This window comes from Hordeum vulgare, chromosome 1H, assembly GCF_904849725.1.
Source record: "Hordeum vulgare subsp. vulgare chromosome 1H, MorexV3_pseudomolecules_assembly, whole genome shotgun sequence".
Taxonomy (NCBI): Eukaryota; Viridiplantae; Streptophyta; class Magnoliopsida; order Poales; family Poaceae; genus Hordeum; species Hordeum vulgare.
This window is the reverse complement of record NC_058518.1, coordinates 60,631,380-60,640,624: the sequence shown is the minus strand read 5'-3', so window position 1 is coordinate 60,640,624 and position 9,245 is coordinate 60,631,380.

Sequence of the window (9,245 nt, the reverse complement as noted above, 5' to 3'; positions counted from 1 at the left end):
TTGGCCCTGATTTTTCAAATAGTCATAACTTTTTACTCGTTTATCCGAATTAGATGAAACCAACGCCTAGAGTTTCGTCTTGATCCCACCTATCCTTTGAACCTATCATATCAACTTTTCGAAATTTTCAAATTTCGTAATTTGTTCATATTCATATTCAAACTTCTTTTGATCATATCTTTTTATCCGTAGCTCCGTTTTAGATGAATCCAATTGCGTCGGATTCGTATCAAAGTAATCTTCCTGTTTGTATCATTAATTTTAACTTTTCAACTTATAATTTTGATCAAATCAGATTTATCTATTAGTGCCCAAAAGTGTTCACATCGTTCTAAGCCGATTCAGTGTCATATTCAAATATTTGTATCTTTTGATCCGCTATTTCAAATCTAGTAATTCTTTTTTCTACACGCTCATATTGATCTCCTATATCCAGTACATCATTAGTTTTGACCTTTGAACCTTACAAATTTGAGCGGTTCAAATTTGTATTCGAACATTCATTTGATCTTATCTTGCAAATCGTACCACCTTTTCAATTGATTCCTTTTACCCCTAAACACTCATGTCATATATTTTTGTACGTAACCATCATACTTCAGTTCAACTTCTCTTGACCTTTTGAATGCAAATTCAATTCATACTTCAATTTGCTATAACTTGCGTTGTAGTGCTCCATTTCAAGAAATTCTTTCTACAAATAAATTCTTATGTCTTATACTATTTGTCAAACAACATTCATGTTGTTATCCCAATATTTTTGATCATCTCCCATAGTGTATGCGAGTCGAGATTATATAGCAATAGTTCATCGTCCATTACCTCTTTTGATCTCATTCATGCACCTTCACTTTACAACACACTTAGGACCTTAAACCTTAGTACGTTGTTATTTTGCACCAAGACATGCTTTGTTCTTATGTTCTCTTGGTTCTTCCTTTTTGGCATGAATGTTTATTGAATGCTATTCATTTACGATAGCTTGCTCGGAGTGTGGCGAGTAGAATTATCAGGATTTTGAGAGCGACTATCTTCATCAAGTAATACCAGGCAAGTCACTTTGATCATACTATCACCTATGTTTTATGCATCGTAGTTCTACCATCCTATGCCCAATTGCATGCTGAGTAGGTACTTGGAAATTCTGGTATAGATTGTAGTATCATCTGGTAGGCACACAACAACCCCGATACTTGGCCCCGGGACGACAAATTTCATATTGCTATGCTTGAGTAGACGGGATTTCGGTTGAGTGCATAACACGAGTGATGCGAGGTTGATTAAATAATAAAGACCGGTGAAGACAAGATTTTCAAGACCTTGGACGAAATGCAACTCTGGGTGAAGGACGGTTGATCGGCTCCCTGAAGAACCCAGTGGATGACCCGGGATGCTAGAGAGGCCATGACATCCTGCGGAAAGCTTCACCCAGGCTCAAAGAGACGGACGGATATTTTCAAGACCCAAGGCTTACCTGCACAGCCACAAGTCATTATGGGCTCTGGCTTGGTTGGACAACGCGGCGACTCTGGACAGGCGGTGCTAGCAGATGTAGAAGAACGGTAGGAATAGATGGGCACCGACAGGGATTCAGAGGGACCCGTTGAAAGACCATGTTTTGATCATCCGGTCTTCAAACACCCTGAATTGCGAGGACATACTCAGAGGCGATCAAATCTTGTGGGGAACGTGTGCAAAACTCTACAGAGTACTCAAACCTAATCGATTAGTCGTGTCCATGGTCATGTACAACTTGAGCCAAAGGAACTGAAGTTATCTGAAATTCTCAACACCATTATAAATACTTGATGAGGGTAATATTGATAACTTGGGTATGAGAACTGGTTGGCGGAACCATCTCATTAACAACCAACAGCGTAGTAATATTTTGCTTTTAGCCCCTCTCTTGTTGTAGGATAAAACTGGCTTTATGCAAAACTTATAGACCCACCTGCCAAATATGCATGTAGAGATAGTTGTTTATTATTTTACCCCTCTCTTTGATGACTTGCCGGCATATTCAATATGCTGACCTACACGACTGCAACGTCTTATGTTGCAGATATTTTCTTCGATGAGTAAGAGTATGATTCAGGGTTACGGTCCACACTCAACTTGCCGTTGGTGTTTATTGGGACTCCACTCCCTTGACTGCTTCCGCTGAGATATTTAAGGTATATATTAGTTTTACGCTATTTACATGTGATTGCACTTTGATATATACATTGATGTACTGTGTGTGCCAGCATACTGATCCAGGGATGGCACAGAAACACAGAGGCTTGACTCGTTTTGAGTCGGGTCGCTACAACTGTGATACGTAAGGGCTATATTAGAACACCTACACCCCTTGATCAAATTAAAGTTGAACCTAGCATTGCTATTATCAAAGATCTCTTGGCCGATAATGTTGATGGGCATGTTATTCACTTCTGTGAAGATGCTGCTAGAATTGCTAAACCTCATGCTAGAGACACTCATAAGCATGTTGTTGGCATGCCTGTTGTTTCTGTTAAGATAGGAGATCATTGTTATCATGGTTTATGTGACATGGGTGCTAGTGTTAGTGCAATACCTCGATCTTTATATAATGAAATTAAATATGAGATTGCACCTGTCGAGATGGAATTCATTGATGTTACTATTCAACTTGCCAATAGAGATACTATCTACCCCGTGGGAATTGTTAGAGATGTTGAAGTCTTGTGTGGTAAAACTAAGTATCCTACTAATTTTGTCGTTCTTGCTACCACACAAGATAGCTTTTGTCCCATCATATTTGGTAGACCTTTTCTCAATACTATTAATGCTCAGATTAATTCTGAGAAACAAACTGTCGCTGTTGGCTTTGAAGGTGTGTCACATGAATTTAATTTTTCCAAGTTTGGTAGACACCCTCATTAAAAAGAATTGCCTAGTAAGGATGAAATTATTGCTCTAGCTTCTATTGTTGTGCCTCCTACCCATCCTTTAGAGCAATACTTGCTTGAGCATGAAAATGATATGCATATGGATGAAAGGAATGAGATAGATAGAGTTATCTTTGAACAACATCCTATCCTTAAGAATAATTTGCCTGTTCAATTACTTGGAGATCCACCTCCACCAAAGGGTGATCCTGTGTTTGAGCTTAAACAGTTACCTCATACTCTTAAGTATGCTTATCTCGATGAAAAAGAGATATATCCTGTTATTATTAGTGCTAACCTTTTAGAGCATGAAGAAAAGAAATTATTGAAAACTCCGAGGAAGCACCGTGCTGCTATTGGATATACTCTTGATGATCTTAAGTGCATTAGTCCCACTCTATGACAGCATAAAATCAAAACTGATCCTGATTCCAAACCTGTTGCCGATCATCAACGAAGATTAAATCCTAAGATGAAAGAGGTGGTAAGAAAAGAAATACTAAAGCTCCTGGAAGCAGGTATTATCTATCATGTTGCTCATAGTGATTGGGTAAGTCTGGTGAATTGCGTCCCTAAGAAGGGAGTTATTACCATTGTCCCTAATGATAAAGATGAATTGATCCCACAGAGAATTATTACTGCCTATAGGATGGTAATTGATTTTAGGAAATTGAATAAACCCACTAGGAAAGATCATTACACTTTGACTTTTATTGACCAAATGCTAGAAAGATTGTCTAAACACACACACTTTTGCTTTCTAGATGGTTATTCGGGTTTCTCCCAAATATCTGTTGCACAATCTGATCAGGAGAAAACCACTTTTACGTGCCCTTTCGGTACCTTTGCTTATAGATGTATGCCTTTTGGTTTATGTAATGCACCTGCTACCTTTCAAAGTTGTATGATGGCTATATTCTCTGACTTTTGTGAAAAGATTGTTGAGGTTTTCATGGATGATTTCTCCGTTTATGGGTCTTCTTTTGATGATTGCTTGAGCAACCTTGATCGAGTTTTGCAGAGATGTAAATATACCAACTTTGTCTTGAATTGGGAGAAGTGCCACCTTATGGTTAATGAAGGCATCATCTTAGGACATAAATTTTTTGAAAGATGTATTGAAGTTGATAAGACTAAAGTTGATGCGATTGAGAAAATGCCATGCCCTACAGACATTAAGGGTATAAGAAGTTTCCTTGGTCATGTTGGTTTCTATAGAAGGTTCATTAAAGACTTCTCTAAGATTTCTAGGCCTCTTACCAATCTCTTGCAAAAAGATATTCCTTTTGTTTTTGACGATGATTGTGAGGAAGCATCTGAAATACTTAAGATGGCCTTGATAACTGCACCTATTGTTCAACCACCTGATTGGAACCTACCTTTTGAAATAATGTGTGATGCTAGTGATTATGCTGTTGGTGCTGTTCTAGGACAAAGAGTTGATAAGAAATTGAATGTTAATCATTATGCTTGTAAAACTCTAGACAGTGCCCAAAGAAACTATGCTACTACTGGAAAAAAAATTTGCACTCGTGTTTGCATGTGATAAGTGCAGATCTTATATTGTTGATTCCAAAGTTACTACTCACACTGATCATGCTGCTATTAAGTATCTCATGGAAAAGAAAGATGCTAAACCTAGACTTATTAGATGGGTTCTCTTGCTACAAGAATTTGATTTGCTTGTTGTTGATAGGAAGGGTGTTGAGAACCCCGTAGCAGATAACTTGTCTAGGTTGGAGAATGTTCTTGATGACCCACAACCTATTGATGATAGCTTTCCTGATGAGCCATTGAATGTCATAAATGCTTAACGTATTACACCATGGAATGTTGATTATGCAAATTATATTGTTGCTAAATATATACCACCTAGTTTCACATACCAATAAAAGAAGAAATTCTTCTTTGATTTGAGACATTACTTTTGGGATGATCCTCACCTTTATAAAGAAGGAGTAGATGGTGTTATTAGACATTGTATACCTGAGCATGAACAGGGACAGATCCTACAGAAGTGTCACTCCGAGGCTTACGGAGGACACCATGCGGGAGATAGAACTGCACACAAGGTATTGCAATCCGGTTTCTATTGGCCTACTCTCTTCAAGGATGCCCGTAAGTTTGTCTTGTCTTGTGATGAATGTCAAAGAATAGGTAATATCAGTAAACGTCAGGAAATGCCTATGAATTATTCACTTGTCATTGAACCATTTGATGTTTGGGGTTTTGATTATATGGGACCTTTTCCAAAGTCCAACGGGTACACTCAAATTCTAGTTGCTGTTCATTAAGTTACTAAGTGGGTAGAAGCTATCCCAACTAGTAGTGCTGATCATAACAACTCCATTACGATGCTTAAAGAAGTTATTTTCCCTAGATTTGGAGTACCCAGATATTTGGTGACTGATGGTGGTTCACATTTTATTCATGGCACTTTCGGTAAAACGCTTGCTAAGTATGATGTCAACCATAGAATTGCATCTCCTTATCAGCCTCAGTCCAGTGGTCAAGTAGAGTTAAGTAATAGAGAGATTAAACTACTTATGCAAAAGACTGTTAATAGGTGTAGAAAAAATTGGTATAAGAAGCTTGATGATTCACTGTGGTCTTATAGAACTGCTTATAAGAATCCCATGGGCATGTCTCCATACAAAATGGTTTACGGTAAAGCATGTCATTTACCTCTTGAGCTAGAGCATAAGGCTTATTGGGCAACCAAAGAGCTCAACTTCGATTTCACACTTGCTGGTGAGAAGAGGTTATTTGATATTAGCTCACTTGATGAATGGAGAACTGAGGCATATGAAAATACCAAGTTGTTTAAAGAAAAGGTTAAGAGGTGGCATGATAAAAGGATACAAAAACGTGAGACCAATGTAGGTGATCATGTCTTGCTATATAATTCTCGTTTAAGATTATTTGCAGGCAAAATCAACAACGCTGAAGGTAATTTTCCGAGAGTTGTAAATGGGCAAAGAATCAAGCATTTTATCTCAGGTACTCCCATAAATGTTGAAAGCAATATTATTAATACCATAACGTTGGAGGAGTACATAAGGGATATTTATGAGCCTATTTCAGACTCCAAAAACGAAGAGGTATGTGATGCGCTAAGTAAACCGACTCCAAAACTTTTCCAATAGCAATTTTTCTCCGTTTTGGAATTTTTAGAAAAATAGAAAAATATAAAGTAGTCCGGAAAGCGCACGAGGAGGCGACAAGCCCGCCAGGCACGGCCTACCCCCCTCGGCGTGCCTGGGGGGCTTGTGAGCACCTCGTGTGCCTCCCGGACTCCGTTTTCTGGTGGAATACTCCTTTTGGTCGGTAAAAATTCATTATATATTCTCCCGAAAGGTCTGACCCTCGTATCGTGTAATTATCCTCTGTTTTTGTTTCATGCCTGTTCCTGCCGCAGATTTAGGGCAAGGATGTCGTCTCAGGAATCTATTGGGGAGAACGATTTCCCTGAAGTCTATGAAGAAGTAAATGCTAATCTGAAAAGAATGGAGGTCATGGAGGCCAAGGAAGGGCTGCTCAAAGAAACTAAGGGAAAAACTAAGGAGGAGAATCTGGCGTCGGACGAATGGCAATATGTGCTCAACATGGAAGAAGCTAAGGAAGAGGATTTTCTTCAACCCTACCTCCACCTACTATCTCCATCCTTGATCGAATTCTTGAGGTTATGTGAAATAACTCGTGTTCAAAATACTTATCTCACCGGTGAAGTTATTTTGCTAGAGAAACGAATCAGAGAGCTCCAAAGTATAAATCAAAGATTGATGGCCCTCTTGGAACTAAAAGACAGGATTGCTCCACCATCATCACCTTCAAAGGAAGAAAATTAAGCACGGGTATGGGCACTCCCTTGGCTTGTGCCAAGCTTGGGGGAGATGCCCCGGTATCGTATCAACATCACATCTTTTGTCTTTACCTTTTTCTTAGTTTGATATTTTTTGGTTTTATCTTTCTCTAGTAGAATAAAGTTCTTAGTATGATGTAGGCTTGAGTTTTTCTTTGTGTTACCCCCAATGTAATCGAGTTCGTGAGTTATAATAAGGAGTGTTTTAGTTAAGGCCCTTGCTTCATGCCATGATCTAAAGAAAAGAATAACAAAAGAACAAAAGCATGAAAGATCATGTAATGATCTTATGGGAAGTGATGGCTTCACATATAAAAAGAATGTTGATTGAAACTTGTTGTGGGTGGACAAACGTAGACCTTGGCCATTGTTGCAATTAATAGGAAGTAATAAAGAAAGAGAGGTTCACATATAAATATATAATCTTTGACACCGTCTATGATTGTGAACACTCATTAAACAATTACATGCTAAGAGGTAGATGTTGGACAAGGAAGACAACATAATGAATTATGTTTTCTTGGTTCCGAACAATGTTATATGGCTAGAGATCCCTTAGCATGTGACCTTTGCTTCCACCTCATATCAGCCAAAACTCCCGCACTAAGTAGAGATACTACTTGTGCATCCATAAACCCTCAACCCAGTTTTTCCATGAGAGTCCACCATACCTACCTATGGATTGAATAAGATCCCTCAAGTAAGTTGTCATCGGTGCAAGCAATAAAAATTTCTCCCTAAATATGTATGATCTATTAGTGTGTGGAAAATAAGCTTTGTACGAACCTGTGATGAGGAAGACATAAAAGCAACAGACTGCATAATAAAGTTCTTTATCACAGGAGGCAATATAAAGTGGCGTTCCTTCACACTAAGAGACCACACATCCAAACCTCAAAAGCGCATGACAACCTCTGCTTCCCTCTGTGAAGGGCCTATCTTGTACCTCTACTTTTTATCTTTAAAAGAGTCTTGGTGATCAACACCAATTCTACTTTTTATCTTGGCTAGCGTCATGTGCTAGGGAAAGATCTATGTTCATATGTCAACTTGGAAGTAAGTAATCATGAATTATTATTGTTGACATTACCCTTGAGGTAAATAGTTGGGAGGCGAAACTATAAGCCCCTATCTTTCTCTGTGTCCAACTGAAACATTGATCTCATGTGTACCGCATGAGTTTTAGCATGTGTAGAAGATTAAAAAATGATTGAGTATGTGGATTTCCTTTACAAGATCTTATTTGACTCTTTCCGATGTTATGATAAATTTGAAAGGACGTGGATGTCGCCTAGAGGGGGGGGTGAATAGGCGCTTTAAAATAATTATGGTTTAGGCTTGAACAAATGCGGAATTAAACTAACGTTTAATTTGTCAAGCACAAAACTGAAAACAACTAGGCTCACCTATGTGCACCAACAACTTATGCTAAGAAAGATAAACAACTAAGTGATAGCAAGATATATGACAATAGACAATATGGCTATCACAAAGTAAAGTGCATAAGTAAAGGGTTCGGGTAAGAGCTAACTGAGGCACGCGGAGACAATGATGTATCCCGAAGTTCACACCTTTGCGGATGCTAATCTCCGTTGGAGCGGTGTGGAGGCACAATGCTCCCCAAGATGCCACTAAGGCCACCGTAATCTCCTCACGCTCTCGCACAATGCAAGATGTCGTGATTCCACTAAGGGACCCTTGAGGGCGGTCACCGAACCCGTATAAAAGGCAAACCTTGGGGGCGGTCACCGATACCCGTACAAATTGCTCGGGGCAATCTCCACAACCTAATTGGAGACCCCGATGCTTGACCGGAGCTTTACACCACAATGATTGAGCTCCAAGACACCACCAAGCTTCTCACCGTGGTAAGTACCAAAGCTAATAAGCTTATCAAACTTCACTTCCACGTATCACCGTGGAGAACTCAAACCGATGCAACTAATGCAATGGCAAGGGCACACGGGGTGCCCAAGTCCTTCTCTCCCAAATCCCACCAAAGCAACTAATGCTAGGGAGGAAAATGAGAGGAAGAACGAAGAAGAACACGAAGAACTCCACGATCTAGACCCAAGGGGTTCCCCTCACTTAGAGGAGAAAGTGATTGGTGGAAATGTGGATCTAGATCTCCTCTCTCTTTTCCCTCAAGAACTAGCAAGAACCATTGGAGGGATTGAGAGTTAGCAAGCTCGAAGAAGGTCAACAATGGGGGAAGAACACGAGCTAAAGAGATAAGGTTCAATGGGTGATGGGGTTATAGTCCCAGGGTAGGGTCATAGGCCTGCCCTATAGGTCCTACCCAAGGACTACCCTTCATAGAGGACAAGGCCCTTAAACAGTTCTGACTGAACTAAGGACCCCCCATCATCCAGTCCGTGACGAGCATTCGGAGCAGATTTATCGTACCGACTGAATTCCACTCTGTACATCGTAACCTCCCAGGAGGACAACGGTCATACGTTTTCATACACCAT